General features: G+C 41.0%; 1 long non-coding RNA gene across 3 annotated transcripts; it reads right to left on the reverse strand.

Annotated features, from left to right (window-relative positions):
• Nucleotides 1-606: 606 nt before the first annotated feature.
• LOC131839051 (uncharacterized) lies at nucleotides 607-16,885 on the reverse strand. 3 transcript variants are annotated; one of them, XR_009356784.1, is made up of 3 exons: nucleotides 16,393-16,885; nucleotides 14,969-15,107; nucleotides 607-1,097 (listed from the first exon to the last, which is right to left on the reverse strand). It is a non-coding gene; the product is annotated as an uncharacterized LOC131839051 (long non-coding RNA). The 3 variants fall into 3 exon arrangements; XR_009356785.1 differs by having other exon boundaries at nucleotides 16,413-16,470; XR_009356786.1 differs by lacking the exon at nucleotides 607-1,097 and adding an exon at nucleotides 1,104-1,916.
• Nucleotides 16,886-16,922: the final 37 nt, after the last annotated feature.

A 16,922-nucleotide genomic window follows, 5' to 3' on the forward strand; every position in this document is an offset into this window, starting at 1 on the left:
TGAGGGTTATTTTTGTGGCAAATGACAGGGAAAAAAATTAAGTTGTGTGTGATTTATTGCCTCAGATGGAGTCATTAGATGTCCCTCTTTCTCCTCCCAGCCCCGGCCTTCCCCTGTGCTGACTTCAGTGTAAAGATCCTCTGGCCCCATAACTCCAGCTCACTTCTCCCAGAACAAGGGAAGGACATTCCCCCACCCTACAGCTCCTCTGAAAGAAGCTTCTGGAACTGTGGCCAAGAGAAGCCCATGGCCCCAGGAAAGCGGTTCTCTGATAGAACAGAGAATCACATAGCGATGTTGGATCCAGTGCACCTGAGGGAGGGGGACAGACACAGGGCTGAGAATGGAAGAGAGGGCAATTTCCCAGACTAAAATGGGCTAAGAATTTACCCAAAGGAAAAATAAAAGCAGGAGGACAAAACCACAGTTTGCCCCGACGGCCTAGATACTTGCTTCAACAATAAAGCATGTAACTGCATTCAATATTCCATTTCTTGCACATAATATAAATTTGGTTGACAACCACTGGTTATTAAATACACCCAAGCAATTCAACCTACATTTTACTAACCTGATAAGAATTCACTAACCAGAGGACTTTTGTGCATTGACCTTCTTTATTCATTTCTTCAAAAAAATTTATTGTATTGAGGATATAATGATGAGAAAAACTGTCCTCATGAAGCTTACAATCTCATAGAGCAGGCAAAGGAGGACAAAAAAAATCACAGAGCAGGTGGCAAGTAGCGTGAGGAAATAACCTATCTCCATATGATCGTATCAGGATACAAAAAGATAAAGCCAAAGTTTAATCAAGCTTCTTCGTGACTAAATATCCATTTTCTCTGCTAACCTGACCAGCTGCCTCTCTGAGTGATGATACAGATTGGAAGGCAAGTTATTTTTTGCTGAAGTAATCTCAGTGTTTCGATGGCCCAACAGAAGAAGAAATGCTATCCGCTGGCTTGGAGCACGCAGTTTCAAACCCAACAAACACTCACGGGCGTCCCATCATGGACGCTGAAGTCACAACCTCCAGAGCAGAAAACAACAGATTACTTTGATGAAATGAGCAGCTCCTATCCGTGGCTGGGTCTCTGAAGAATAAAAAAAGGAGAAAGTGAGGAGAAAAGCAATGTCTCAATTCCCACACCGTTTAATTCCTTAGGTCATCTGTTCTTCCGACTCTGGTCCTGTTTCCCTTATTTCTCTCAGGCGGATGCTTTGAACACCTACCATGATCTCACAAGGGGTAGGACCTGTCAGATGTGCCCTTTGCTGTGGACATTCTTTGCTCCATCTGTAGTGACATGGCTTCCTTCCTTCATACCTTCCGTCAGAATCTGCAGTGAGGTCTGAATGATATTCTTCCCTCAGGTGGAGAACACCGATGCTCTATTTTACTTGCCTCTCCAGCCGATCGTGTGTTTCAAGTTAGTTAGGTCCCAGATGATGGCAGGGGTTGTTGGGTTACAAAGTTTCCCAGGATTCTGTTCTCTGCCTTTTGCCTGATTTTTAAAAATTTTTCCTGTTGCTTATCGAAATCTGAGCAGTTATTAAGAAGCACACCGTACTTAAACTGAGTCGGGGAACATCTAGGAAATCACTCTGGATTATTTCGTTATTCCTCTTATAGGAAGCCCAGATGTGCTATACTCAGGTGATCTAAGAGGCAAGGGGTTCCATGGTAATTGCTGGCCCACAATGTGGGCCCAGCTGGGCTGACATTTTAATTTGTCTCTTTTGTGGCTTCCATTATCCTGGGGACCAAGGTATAAACGTGTCCGGAATCACAATATGTGGAAAGTTAGTAAAATTTTGGAACAGTGCCAGGACCATTCAGAGCTTGGGATGGATTTCTTGGAGTCTCTCCAAATGTATGGGCCGTCCATTGTGCCATGTGGCCAGACTTGAGTCTAGAGGAGACAATTAAGATGAAATTATGTTTACTGCAACCTAGTTGCACAATGGAAAAAAAAACTGAGGTGAGTGGTCTGGAAGGGGTTGCTTCTGTGTTTTAGAAGACTTTCAAATGTTCCACAGAGGAATGCTGCTTGCGTGTGGTGAAGTTTGGGGATGCTTAGAAAGCAGTTACTGTATAAATATAAAAGGTGATTTAAAGGGGAAATGATGGCTGAGGCTGGAAAGGCTCTGGGTTTTTGGCAACTGTGCCATCTCCTGAAAACGAAGGTGACTTGATATGATAAACAAAAGCATGGGATTCTGGTTTGGCCTGGGTTGGTAACCTAGCTTCCCCACTTGTTGGCTGTAAGCCTCTGAAAAAGTTCGTTGCTTCTTAGAAAAGCTACAGTATCATGAAGTTAGGGTTAAGTTAGTTAATACATACAAAACTTTTAGTATAATGACTGGCACTACGAAGTGTTTTGCCAAGCCTTATAAGGAGACAGTCTAAAACGTTCTATAAATCCAGGGGCTTATAAGGCTTTTGGGGTCTCAAAATTTCCTAGGAACTTGATGAAAACTATGGGTCCTTGTCCCGCAGGGGAAAATGTGCATATACAAAATTTTTGTGCACGATTTTAGGGAATTCAAAGACACAAGGCTGTATAACCATAGACTTTAGGTTAAGATCCTTTGTTCTAGGGCTAGGTCCATTCCAAAAAGAGAGAGAAAGTCCTCAGTTTTATTCATTTTGTATAATTTTTGATCATTTATAATCACAGGTACATAGCTTTTAAGATGGGGAGGGATTTTTTTTTTAATATTTTATTTATTTATTTGACAGAGAGCCAGACATAGCACCAGCAGAGGGAGGGGCAGAGGAAGAGGGAGAAGCAGGCTCTCTGCTGGGCAGGGAGCCAGAGGCAGGGCTCCATCCCAGTGCTCTGGGATCATGACCTGAGCCAAAGGCAGATGTTTAACCTACTGAGCCAGCCAGGCGCCTCTGAGGAAAGGATTTTAGCTAGGCAAGATCCCTTCCCCTTTTTTCGAAGAACAACATTAGAGACAAAGGACAAAGACAACAGAGTTGAGGTGGTGCTGGCAGGTTGGGGCTAGCCTCAAGTCACCTCAGCTTCTCGTCCTGTTTAGGGGGATAGACCCTAGGGCTCCATTCTTAAGCTACTTTGGGTGGCCAACGTTACAGGAACTATGGCTCCAACACACCCACACATTTGCCTTCCCTACTTTGCTTTTTCTACCTAGAAAAAAGTCTTACCCCTTTTTGCTAACCTCCACATCTAGAACCCTATCCCTATCTGGCTAAGTATGCTCCCTAGTTCTTGGGGAAAGGGGAGACAGTCTTCTCTGTATTATCAGAAGAATCCAACTCAGACTTGCTTCAGCCCTTTCTTATCTGAGATGTCCTGTGCACTGGGCTAAGAACCATGTGGAAAAGCAAAAGTTATGTTCATGACATCCGAGGAAGGTGAAATCAACCTAATGAGTTGCTTCATTTGCTCAAGAGAACACAAGCATTTACTTAGGACTTGGTAATGCAGCGACCTTTCTTACATGCACCCATAATTTGCAAGCCACAATATTTTTGGCAGATGACTTGCTTATCTCCTCTCCCAGGGAACGCTTTGACAGACAACAGTATAAATATCCTGTAGCCTGGGTCCTTGGTTTCATAAACAACCAGGAAAGAAGCAAGGCATTTTGCCTGATGACCAAGGAAGACTCACAAATAGGCTTCTATAAACAGAGGGCAATTGTAAAAGGGAAAGATGACAGAAGTGATGGCTTGGTCCATCCTTTAAATATCTTGCCCACGACACCACCCAAAGGACCCTCTCAGCCCAGACCCATATTTTTAAAAACCAGACCTATTAATATAGTTGGGCTCTTGCTCGAGCCATACAGAATACATCAGGCAAATTTCTTTCATGATTTTGTTCATGACACAAGAGGTAGTTACCTCCCACAGACTAAAACTGGAGATCCTTAGCTATGGGCTAGTAGGCAAAACACTTTGAATATTTCGAGGCACGCTATCTCAGAATTCCAGCTTTTCGGTGGAAATCATATGAGCTGGCCAACTGCAATTCTTCAGTTAAAACCCTAAGTAATATCTCTGGCTATCTCTAGCTTAGAAAAAAAGAATTTATCCAGCACAAGACCAATAAAGGTATATACACATCTATGCACATGTGCACACATTCACCTGTACACACGTACAAGCCGAAGGTCCAGAAAAGATCTTTCTTCACCTAGAGGAGGTTAGAATGAGGAATACATTGCTGTCATCTCATTTCTGCAAGCACTTAGGTTCTTTAATAGTCGATGTTATCTCTGACAGGGAGTTCTCTATCTTGGAATGTGATTGGATAGGTTAATGGAAAACAAAAACGTTCTTTGCAAACACAAGGGCAATAAAAATGCTTAATGATAAACCTTGCATGTTATCAAGTACTCAAGGCCCCTTTTAAATCAAAGCAAGCAATGGTAAATGGTATCAGGGAACCCAAAACATTAAAATTCAAGTAAATTTCAATTCTTCTTGGAAAACAGAGTAATTGTTGCATGAAACCTTTTAAAAATAGTGATAGCTAGGTGAACCATGAGAGACTATGGACTCTGAAAAACAATCTGAGGGTTTTGAAGGGGCGGGGGGTGAGAGGTCGGAGTATCAGGTGGTGGGTATTATAGAGGGCACGGATTGCATGGAGCACTGGGTGTGGTGCAAAAATAATGAATACTGTTACGCTGAAAATAAAAAATAAATTTTAAAAAAAGTGATAGCTCAGTACTCATAATCGCATATAGTTTTCACTTACTCCTCAAAAAAACCCTCTAAAGTACTAAAAAATGAAATTTGAAGACTTTCGACCAGTGACTAGATGATGCAATCTTGTGACGGAAAAAAAAGTTTTCAGTTTCACCCTTACAGAGCTCTTAGACAATATATTCCAAGTCACAGCTAAAGTTATCCTTGTATCGTAGGTGAATGTTTCCCTGTGCTTCCATTCCTCAGCACTCTAGTTGCCGCTAGACATGGGCATCTCTGAATGTTCATGCTTTCTCAGAGAAGTAGAAAATGCAAAGTGACCCGTCTTGTCTCTACAGAAGTAGTTATCTCATCCACAGCAAGTGCAATGCAACCAAAGACTTCCAGGATTGCTCAGGGAGAAGCACCATTTCCTTTGGTTCTGCATCCACATTTCCAAAGGTGTGGCAAGGCACACATGTAAAGACGATCCTCATTAATAAGGTGAAATATTGCCTTCATTTTCTAAGGGCTTAACATAAACTCAGAACTATTTACCTAGAAGATAAAAGGTCAAGGGTTGCTGAGCTGCAGATGAGCATAATATAAAGGAGAGAAAGAGAGAGGGGAAGGAGAAAGGAGAGAGAATGAGAGAGACTGATCTCAGCAAGGGGAGGAAGCAGGGGCTCCCACACAGACAAGGCATATGAGGCACGGCAATGAAAACCAAGAAAAGCCCAGATCTATTAAGGCTAGTGATAGGCTCTACACAAACAGCTGTCATTTAGGCACTTACCACATCTGGTAAACTGAAGCAAATTAAAACACTTATATATGGGGGTTGCCTGGGTAACTCAGTTGGGGTTAAGCGTCTGCCTTTGGCTTGGGTCATGATCCTGGTGTCCTGGGATTGAGCCCCGCATTGGGCTCCCTGCTCATATGTGTTTATATTTTCAAAACAAAGTGGCCTCCTAGAACATGTCCGATCCCCTTTATGCCTCATGAAGACCACCACAGTGATCTTTAACCTGCAATTTGACACAAAGTCACCCTCGTTCACTTTATCTTTTTCCTCAGCTACTTTGTTCTTGGAAACTTGGAACCTTTGAGGAAATTAAACTTTGATTTGTTTCTTTTTACTTTTTAAAAATCTTTTGGTTCAAAAAACCCTAGACCATCATTAAACTGGGCCAGGATGCATTAGGTCTGAATAAAGGATAAAGAATGGGAAGGGAGAATGCTTTTTGCCTCTCTTCATATAAACACATTAGAATCACTTTGGCATTAAACACGAAAGGGAGAAGCTTAGGTGATGGATGACTGATCCCTACTCTCCAACTAAGAAGGCAAAAAGTTTCTAAAAACTTTGAGGTTTATGCAGAGCAGACTTTCTTAATGAAATGTGTTCTGTAAGAATTTTTTATGTGCAAAAACCAAAATGGGGTTTTCTGGCACAGTGAGTTCTAGTTCTTGCTTTGGGGATGTCTGACTTTCACATCCATTTACTAATGAGAACTAAAAGCAATATTTCATATTTGTAAGTGCTTGACATGAAGGAAGACTGTTTCAGTCAATCTTGTTTGGTTGAAAGAAAGAGAGGTGCACTCTATTTACTTCACAGAGTTGGCACTGGGAGAAGATGAGATGGGGGGGGGAGGGAATTGTTTCAAGAACTACCCAGCAAGGACCGGACAAGAAACACACCTGGACTGGAGGCATCCCTAAGTAATCCTGTCTTACCGCCTTCACTTTCTTTCTGTGTGTTACTCCGGCTTCCTCAACCTTCACTCTCTATCTGTTCCGATCCTTCAAAGTTTGAGCCTGCATATGGTTCACGGCATCCTCCCACAATCTGACTTGGATGCCAACTGGCTGAGTGTCTTAGCTTCCCATTGCCAAATCTCCAAGACAGGCATCTGATTGGCCCCACTTATCATTTTAAGCTATCTATACAGATGGCTGGCCGGGTTACAGAAAGGGCTGCCTTCAAATCAAGTGTCTACCCCGTTGGTCCACTCATTTGAGACAAGGGACAAACACGTAGCCTGGAGCATAACTATTTAGAAGGATTCCACCAGCAGAAGGATTTCTTTAGAGGAGCATTTGGATGGGACAGGTTGGGATAAAAATCTCTACTTTGCCAACCGATTATGTGGAAACCAGTGCACTCATCTTCCTTCTGAGAGGAGCTTGTCACAGCTAATCACCTTCATCACCTGAACTGCAAGTCCATCTACCACGGTCTCCACAACTGACCAAGCGCCTAGGAATCTGCATACTTCGATATCAAAGTATGAGGAATTCCAACAGAGTGCCAACAACAGTATTTTTCATGTTCCAGGACCACTCAATGGTTTTATTTTAAAGTAACACACCAGCGGGCAATAAAATATTCAAATAGGGATAATAGATATTACTCGCCTACTCCCATGGCATGTATATTAATAGGAATCCAATTAAGGCAGGTGCCCAAACTGTATTTGGTGAGTGTTGGGAGATCTAATTCAGCTGACCCCACCATCTGGTAACCTAATACAGAGAAATAGTTCAAAGAATATTTATAATAGGGACGCTTGGGTGCTTCAGTTGGTTAAGTTTCTGCCTTCAGCTCAGATCAGGACCCCAGGGTGCAGGGATTGAGTCCCACATTGGGCTCGTGGCTCAGTGGGGAGCCTGCTTCTCCCTCTGCCTGCTGCTCCCCCTGCTTGTGCTCCCTGACAAATAAATAAATAAAATCTTAAAAAAAAAAAAGAGTATTTACAATAATGACTAATTGTAAATGCCAAGGCAGGGTTGCAAAAGACTATAAACCCTGGCATCAAGCAAATATGGTTTCAAATCACAGCTGTCTTATAATAACTGTGAGACTTTGGCAAAACTGTTACTCCCCATAAATAATTTGTAAAGTGGATATAATAATAACCCCTTCATAGGGGTTTTGTATAGTTAGGCAAGACAATCTTTATAATATTATTTTTAAAAATAAATATTTAGACAAGAAAATTTAAATGTAAGTTATTGCAAAATGACACGTAGTAAGCTCTCAATAAGTAGCAGTAATGGTTTCTATTACTATCACTATTTTGAGTATAATAGTTACCATGGGTGTTATGGGGATTGAGGAGTAGAGATGAGAGTTGTGAGGATTATCTTCAAACACTATACAGTCTTAAGAATGATGATATAGACTTGTGTATTAGAAGTGGGGCATACCTAGAATTTGCACATGCACAAGTGGAATTCAGCACAATGGTGGAGTAAGTGGGAAATGTTATGTGTGAACTAATGTTCATTGATAGTCTCTAATCAGGAAAAGGTGGTTTAAATTCTGGTGAATTTTTTTTTTCTTCTCAAAGATTTTATTTATTCATTTGACACAGAGAGAGAGATCACAAGTAGGCAGAGCAGCAGGCAGAGAGAAGAGGAAGCAGGCTCCCTGCTGAGCAGAGTGCTCTATGCGGGGCTCAATCCCAGGACCCTGAGATCATGACCTGAACCAAACGCAGAGGCTTAACCCACTAAGCCACCCAGGTGCCCCAATTCTGGTGAATTCTTAATAGGGATCATGCTTCTTCAAAAAGAAAGGATTGCTCCTAGTGTAAAAGTTTATCTGTGGTAATGTAAAAAGCCAGAATGCCTTAGATTTTCATAACTGGAACATGAACTCCATGGGAAGCATCGAAAACTGCAAATGGAAAGGACCCACTGGATGGAATACCTGGAAGTCACGATCAGAAACCAGGGGATGGCCCACTGCTTGGGTGTACATTTCACTTCCCCGGGGAAGCCTAAACCAAGCTAGACTCCCCAGCTATATGTTCTATTCCTGTGTTTTCCCTACTAAAATACTCACTACATAAAGGTATGACTTGTTTAAAGTCCATCTTCTGTGCTAGGTTGGAAGATCTGTAAGACCCTGACTCGCTATTCATCACTTTATATCCACAACTAGCACCTATTGGTACATGGTAGGTATGCCACAAACATACACCAAGTGAATGAGTACAGGAATGCAAGAATGAATTAAGTAATGTACATGGAATTCAGAGGTGATTTCATCATATATTGTTCTGCATTGTTCTCTAATATTTATAAGGGTTAGTCCTGACTTCCTGTTGACATTATAAATTGCATTGAGACACAGCAAGAATTCTGTATCCTATGTCTCTACCATTACAAGACATCCAATTACAGGCATAAATCCTCAAAGGGTCTTTCTAAGCTCTTTACTAATAATCTTTCTTACCCTCTACTCTCCATATCCTATCTTCTATTTTCTATACCAATGCAGAGATTACACCTCAGTCTCACTATTAGATTATAAACAGGGCTTTTGTTATTTTTATCACCAGGACTTACTGCTTGGTAAAGGTCCCATACATAAATGAGTGAGTAAGGGAGTATTTGGACAGCATATACTTCAAAGCATACTATCAAAATGTGCAGACCTCTAGAACTTCACAAATTGCTGTTGTGATTCCAAGCTTTTTGGTAGAAATATAACATCTCAAGCCAACATTTTATATTTGAAATTGCTCTTTGTTGTTACCATTCTCACAAATGTTGAAAATTTCTTCTTGATAACAAGGCAAATTTTACCTTTGCATGAAAATATTTTTTAAAGATTTATTCATTTGAGAGAGAAAGAGAGTGTGTGTGTGTGTGTGTACATGTATATGAGCATAATGAGGGGGAAGGAAGAGAGGGAGAGAGGGAATCTCCAGCAGACTCCCTGCTGAGTGCAGAGCCCAACGTGGGGCTCGATCGCAGGACCCTGAGATCATGACCTGAGGTGAAACTAAAAGTTAGACACTTAACTGGCTGAGCCACCCAGACATCCCTGCATGAAATACTTTTTATAATTTTAGGATAACTAGAAAACTTCTGTTGGTAAAAATAACATACCCACTTGCTTTCTAGTTAACAAACTCTGATACAGCCAATCGTTTCATTCAGTAAGCTTTTTTGAGCACCTCTTAAGTTTTAAGCACTTGAATTAATCAGATGTCCCTGGAGAAGGTCAAAGTCTTCATGTACCATAGTCACCATCAGAGGGTCTGAAGGTTGAAGTGTAGACTGTTCTTTTTCAAGGATCACTTCAGTCTCACTTCAGTCCTGCACGTTGACTCCTGCAAAGCCCTCACAATAGACCACTACTTGTATTGAAGACTTCTGAGTCTGCAATGGTAACTCCTCTGTACTCCCACTAATTAGACCCTGGTCCCAAACTTCCATACTATCATGTGGATTTTTTTCTACTTTATTCATCCACCTTCCTTTTTAACACCTAGACAGCATATTTCACAAAAATCTTTCCTTAAAATATATAAAATATCTCTCTGACAGTGTTTCTTCATCTCTAAAAGAAGGGTATAGAGAATTTGGGACAATGGATTCAAAATACCAAGGAGACAAACAGGCTAACAAGGAGAAATAATCCCTGAGTGACAAAGGAAAACCAAACAACTCTAGCAATTTTGAGGACAGAACAAGTTTTACTTTCTTCCTGTCCACTTGAAGAAATGCTCCTACTTCCGTATCCTGCTTACACTAGATTCTCATGGACATACTGAGACAAAACAGATCCACAGAATTTTAGGATTTGAAGGGGTCTTTGCAATTCTCTACTCCAACATGAATTAGCCACAAATATAATGAACTTTAAGCCTTAGGGTCCATCGCTAGCATTGGCCCCTCCCAAGGCCTTGGGAGAGGTCCAAGCAATGTGTTCACATGGTCAAATTTTTAATTAAACATAACCATTATTGGTAAAGACCACAGTCTCTGCAGCCCAGCCTACCTCCTTCAAACTCACTCTCATGCTGGAGGAACTGGGAAAGCTGTGGGCATTTGTGTTGCTCTGGCTAGGGATCTGCTGAGGTGGAGATACCATTGGCCTGGGTTTACTGGGTTATATACACATATACGTGGATCTCAGCCACTTCAACATGTGGCTGTTCCTTTGAGCTGTTCCAGTGTAAGGATGAATTCTAAATAGTTCCATTGTCCATTGGGCCAATTTACTGGCACCAGGTCCCAAAGATATAGGATTAGGGGCTATCTCATGATATATATATCTCTCTTAAGGCACCCAACACTGGAAAGGAATGGTAGGGAAAAGATAAAATTACCTTTCTATTCTCTCTGGAGAGAAGAATATTGCAAAAATTATTGCCATATGAAGAGGAAATCAGCCCTCCAAATGTGGGAAATATGTAATAAAGCGTTGTCTCAAATAGCTAATTAATAAACATTTATTTGAATTTTGTGATGTTTATGGTATTTTTACCCTTTTAAAATTCATTGTGATTTTGTTATTGATGTTAAGTATTCACTTTCATAGCTAATTTTGCATCTAAAATTTTTATTTTATTTTTCTGGAAAAAAAGGATTATATAAGCATTAGTCTTCCTAAAACCTGGATTTTGCCCTTGGCTTATTTAATCTCCTCTTCACATTTAATAGGTGAAGCCAGACTATATCACATAGTTCACAGCAGCCCCTGAACCAACCTAGGTCTTCCGGCTTTCTGTTCATTGCTATTTTAACCCACATTATCTTACCTTTTTTTTTTTTTTTTTTTTTTTTTAGATTTTATTTATTTATTTGACAGACAGAGATTACAAGTAGACAGAGAGACAGGCAGAGAGAGATGGGGAAGCAGGCTCGCCACGGAGCAGAGAGCCCGATGCGGGGCTTTATCCCAGGACCCCGGGATCATGACCGGAACCAAAGGCAGAGTTAAACCACTGAGCCACCCAGGTACCCCCACATTATCTTACTTTTGAGAAGTACCCCAATTCTTTTTAACTCTTTTTAAGAACTTTTTAAGATCTCCACTTAAAAAAAAATAAAGGCAAATAAAAGAAAAATCCCCTGACCACAGTATGTAATAATAGTAAACACTTATATAGCATTTCTTATACATTAGGCATTGTTCGAAAGTTTTACATATAGATCATTTAGTCCTCAAAACAACTCTGTGACTAAGCTAATATAATATCCTCATTTTCAGAACAGAAGTTTGTCCATAGATTGGCTAAGTAAGTACAGCAAAGTCACAGTGTGCAGAGACCAGAACATCCTCTATATTGTGGAGCTAGCAGCAAACATTTTCTGAGACCTTACGAATGTTCTAAGCATTTTGTTGAGAGCTATAGTGCATTATCTCATTCAATCTATGTAGCATTATGACCTTGTCTCAGAGACGAGAAACGGAAATGTAGAGAAATTAAAGGACTTGCCCAAGGTCACATGTCTCACAAGGGGCAAAGTCAGTACTCAACGTCCCAAGCATGACTCTAGGGCCAGGGCTTTTAGTCTCCACATGATAATGTCCATCAAAGAAAACACTTTCAATGTCCTTCTACTATTGCCATATTCCCTGTGGTCCCTCTCTCCTGAAGTTACAATTAGAATGGGTACATGGGCAGAATTAAAGATTGGGGTTAGCAGCATAAAGGACATAGTAACCCGCTTAGACATCTGTCCTCCAACTTGTGGGATACACACACACATACATATAATCCCAGTGTACACACATACCCATTTGGATCTTAGTGGAGTATGTGTTCTTTGGAAAATGAGCTCTGGTAAGAATTTTCTTGGTGGAGATGTGGAGGGGGTTGGTGAGGGCATGTACCTGTGTATGATTTTCCTTGCATCTGATCCCTGTCCTCAACATCGGTTGTACCTTAGAGATGGCAAATTTATTTTTGATTCATATTCTGTGATAAAGGTAAGAATGGCAATCAGCAGATTAGTGATTGAGATGTGGAGGAAACTTTATAGAGGCTGCAAAACCCTACATATGGCAAAAAAGATAACATAAATACAGTGGCAAAATGTAACCCCCAGGGAGTAAGAGTGACCTTGGCAAAGTAGAGAGTACTCCAAACCCTAATAGCAGGTACTGGGCTCCAGCAAAAGGAGCTTAGTGTGACCAGATCACACAATTTTTCAAGAGAAACTGGAAATTTAGATTTGGGGTGTAAAATCTCCTCACTTGTAAAAATTTTAAAGTAATTTTTTTTTCTCAAAAAAAACCAAAAAAACAAAAAAAAACCCTGTGCTGGCTCACATTGTGGAGGCAAACAACAACAAACCCTACTATCCGTAGGCCTCTCTACAGACGTCTGCTTTGTATGGAATTAAATTCAGGGAACTCTGAAATGGGAAATTACGAGAAACAACGGACAGAAATTTGGATCTTGGTAGAATAGTGGTTCTTTGAAAAATGAGCTTCAGTAAGAATTTTCTTGGTGGGGGTGGGTGATTCTGGGCGTGGGATGGAAATGGGCACAAAAGCCGTAGCCCGTTTGGATCAGATCCTCTTAATTTCTCCTTTGGAGTAGTAATGGTCTTGGGCCTTGGGGAAAAAAAAAAGAAAATAGCAGGAATCTAATTAACAGCTCAAAGGGAGCAATCAATTTACAATTGTGTGAAGTGCAAATTCCTTTGTGCACAAAACAAATTACAGTATTTGCAAATTTGTAAATAATGCAGTACTTTCTGCTATCCAAATGCTTTGGGTGCCCCAGGGAGAAGGAAAAAGAAGTCTGAGAAGGCAAAATGTTAGAAAATGACCTATTGTCTCAAGAAATGGAATTTTAAAAATATCTTTAGCAATTGATTTTTTTCAATTGAATCCTTATTTAGGAATTATAATGGGGCCCAGTTCTTGGGTCAGTAGGAGAATATCTAGAGAAGTAAACAATTTCAAGTCCAAAAGTCACAGCATGTTATTAACAGGATACCTTCTTTCAAAATTACTGAACAGGAAAAATGGCTCCCAACCCTCCCGACACATTGAGTTTCTGACATTTTATAAAGGCAATAGCAAGGCCCAGTCATAGTAATCATTATGTTCAATGTCAGACAAGGAATTGGTGACAGATAACGACATGAATCCAACCAATCTGCTCTGAAGCAATGGTTTTGTGAAATGCTCAATTCACAAATCTTTACTGGGGCCCTTTTATAAGATGCTATCACTGTTATTCGAGATTCAAAAGATACCCTGAAGAATGAATGGTGTATTTAGGAAAGTAACACATTATTTTTTTCCAAGATTTTTAAATCTTGGAAATAAAATAAATCATTATTCTTTTCCAAGATTTTTAAAGCACTTCTGTACCTGTTGAGCTAGGAATTGAGAATACAAAGTAGAGGCACCTGGGTGGCTCAGTTAGTTAAGCGTCTGTCTTCAGCTCATGTCATGATCCCAGAGTCCTGGGATCAGCCCTGTCTGCTTCTCCCTCTTTTTCTGCTGCTCCCCGCCCCAAATAAATAAATAAAATCTTGAGAGAAGAAGAAGATGAAGATGAAGAGAAAAAGAGAATACAAAGTAAATGTAACTACATCCCTGCCCTCAAGGTGTTCAATCTAATGAGAAAACAATTTAAGCCAATCATTTCAATACTGAGATTGTGCTAAAGAAGAGATAAGAGGGTGACACCATAGACACTTGGACAAGTGCTTGACTCCACCGGAAGATCTTTTTTTTTTTTTTTTTTTTAATTTATTTATTTGACAGAGAGGGAGATCACAAGCAGGCAGAAAGGCAGGCAGGTGGGAGGGGGCATGGGGGGGGGGTACAGGCTTCCCGCCAAGCAGAGAGCCCGATGTAGGGCTCAATCCCAGGACCCTGAGATCATGACCTGAGCCGAAGGCAGAGGCCCAACCTACTGAGCTCCCAGGTGCCCCCACCAGAAGATCTTTCAACAGGAGATGAAAATCACTAGGCAGAAGGGCGAGGAAAGCATTAGAAGTGGAGGTAAGTGGACTATTTATGGGCCTGAAGCTGGCAAATGACAGTTCAGATGTGTGCTTTCCAAATGATTTTCTCCCCTGTGTTCTCATTCACTGTGGGATGAGTGCAAATTGGTTAAACCTATTCACAAAATATTTTAGCAAATTGTAACAAGAGCCTTAAAACATATTCACATCCTTTCAGTTAGAAATTCCATATCTAGGAATCAGAGGGGCTGCCAGAAACTTATGTATGAGGAGGCTTATCATAGCATTATTTATAACCACGAAGAACTGGAAACAGCTTCTATGTTCAATAATGGGGTAATGGCTAAAGAAGTTATGGAACGTCCTATGTGTGCGGGGTGGGTGTATCACCTTTTAAGAAATATTTCAAAACAAGCAAAAATTATTTCTATAATAAACAATGTCAGTTAATAAAGTATCATCCTAATTTTGTAATAAGAAAGTAAAAAGTAGTTCTCAATGTTGGTTGTAATTTTCACCCATATCTTACTTTTCTGAAGGTCTTTCTTATTTTATACATACCAGACAACAAAAGGGAGGAAGTTTCTCCTTATCCTGTGTGAAATCTAAAGAACTGCTTTTTGTTTTCTTCCCTCTTAAGAGTGTGATCCAGGATTCACAAGTCACTCTCTTAAGTCATATTCTCTTTTTGCTATCCGAGCTGGTTAGAAAAGAAAAGGAGACCAGGTGAAAAGTGGAAGAGAAAGGAATGATCCAGAAGTTGAACACTGACAAGAGCACAGAGAAGGACGGTGGGAGAGTGGGGCTTATGAGGACCAAAAGAAAGGGTGAAGGTTGTGTGCTGAGTTACTGCATTGAAGATGTTAGGGGTGAAACATAGACACATATAAAAGGGTTCAATATAAGAAATGTCACAATGCAGCACACCCTTAAATGTCAAATAAATGTCCCTCTGGATAATCAATGTTACAAAAGTTTGGAGGAATTTGGTGGAGAGAGCCATTTTTTGGTCACCTACATGTATCAATGAAGCTATTCCCCTAAAACCTCCCTTTAGCCATCTTTGTCAGAGCAAACAAAGCTGTAGATTACACTTTCCTGGCCATCCTTTCTGGGGAACTTAGTTATGGAGAGCTCAAAGAACATCATTGTGAAGGGATTTTAACTACTAAGAGGAAAAGTTATACGAAAAATATGATTGAAACCAATTTGAATCTAAAATACTGAGAAAATTCAATCTCTGCACAAAAAATTCACTTCACCCTTCAATATCTCCTATCCTTTAAAATGTATTCACATAAAATCTGCTTTACAAGAGAGAACCAGCCAGGAACATAGCCCAAGAAATTTACCACTAAATAGGGACACATATGTGTTTCAGTTCTTAGGAAAACTGTGCCTTGCTAACTTTCTGTCTGGATTTCTCAATTCTCTGCATTGAAGAGCAGGTGGTGATTTCTCTCCTTACCTAATCTTCTTGCTGTTACAGTTTCTGATTGTTAAGCACCTTCCCCACACCATTGCTATTCTAGGTTATATATGTCTACAACAGCATCAAGGGATCTTTGGCTATTACTAGTTAAATGGATCAACACATTTACCCAACCACAAAACTCAGACCCTTCAGGGGTTTTCCAGTCGATTTTAATTTAATCAAACCTGGCACTGGCAGATTTCCACTTCCTTTGTTCCTTGTGTAGACTTTGGTGTATGTGTGTTGGTCTCTAAAAGGGACAGAGGAGGCAGCTGTTGAAAAATGAGATTGACAGTTTTAACCACACAATTTGGTCTAATAGCTTTGATATGCTAAACTTGCTAGCTCCTCCAAGTGTACCTTTCTGATTTTGCATTACAACACCACACTGAATCCCTAAGGAAACCAGGGTGGTTTTGTTTGTTTGTTTGTTTGTTCGTGTGTGTGTGTGTGCGTGTGTGTGTGTGTGTTTTCATTAAAAAGAAAAGGAAGAAAAGAAAGAAATGCAAACCAGTGAAACCGTTCTTTTACATCATCTCCAGATTCATTCTGCGGGCCGCAGGCCTTCACAAATCCCGGCCCACTAGAGACCTTTAAAAAAGGAGAAGCTGAGAATACAGATCATGTTCTGAAGAGCGAAAACAGGTGATGTCATAACGCACAGTCCTGTGTGGTCACAGCCAAAGGCGGGTGGGGAGCTCGGGCTCCAGTGAGCACGGAGCTCCGCGCCAGTGGGTGAAGCAAGTTGTCTCCGGGGCCAGGAGGACACCGGTGGGGACCCGGCACCAATCAGGTTCTCGCTCGGCGCCTGCCTTTGTTCTCACTGGGGAGCAGGTTTCCGGGCGTCTCGCGTCGGGAACCCGCATTGGACCCGCACGCGCGTTGCTGGCCTCCTCGAGAGACTTGGCTACCCCTTCGCCTGTCCACCCCCCCACCCCCAAACTCTGCCAGCCAGAGCTTTCCCCAATTACATGTGCCCTCTCTCCCTAGAGCGTGGACGCCAAAATCCTGACTCACCGTTTTTAGCTTTGGAAGAGGCAA

The sequence above is a fragment of the Mustela lutreola genome, chromosome 1, assembly GCF_030435805.1.
Source record: "Mustela lutreola isolate mMusLut2 chromosome 1, mMusLut2.pri, whole genome shotgun sequence".
NCBI classification, from domain to species: Eukaryota; Metazoa; Chordata; class Mammalia; order Carnivora; family Mustelidae; genus Mustela; species Mustela lutreola.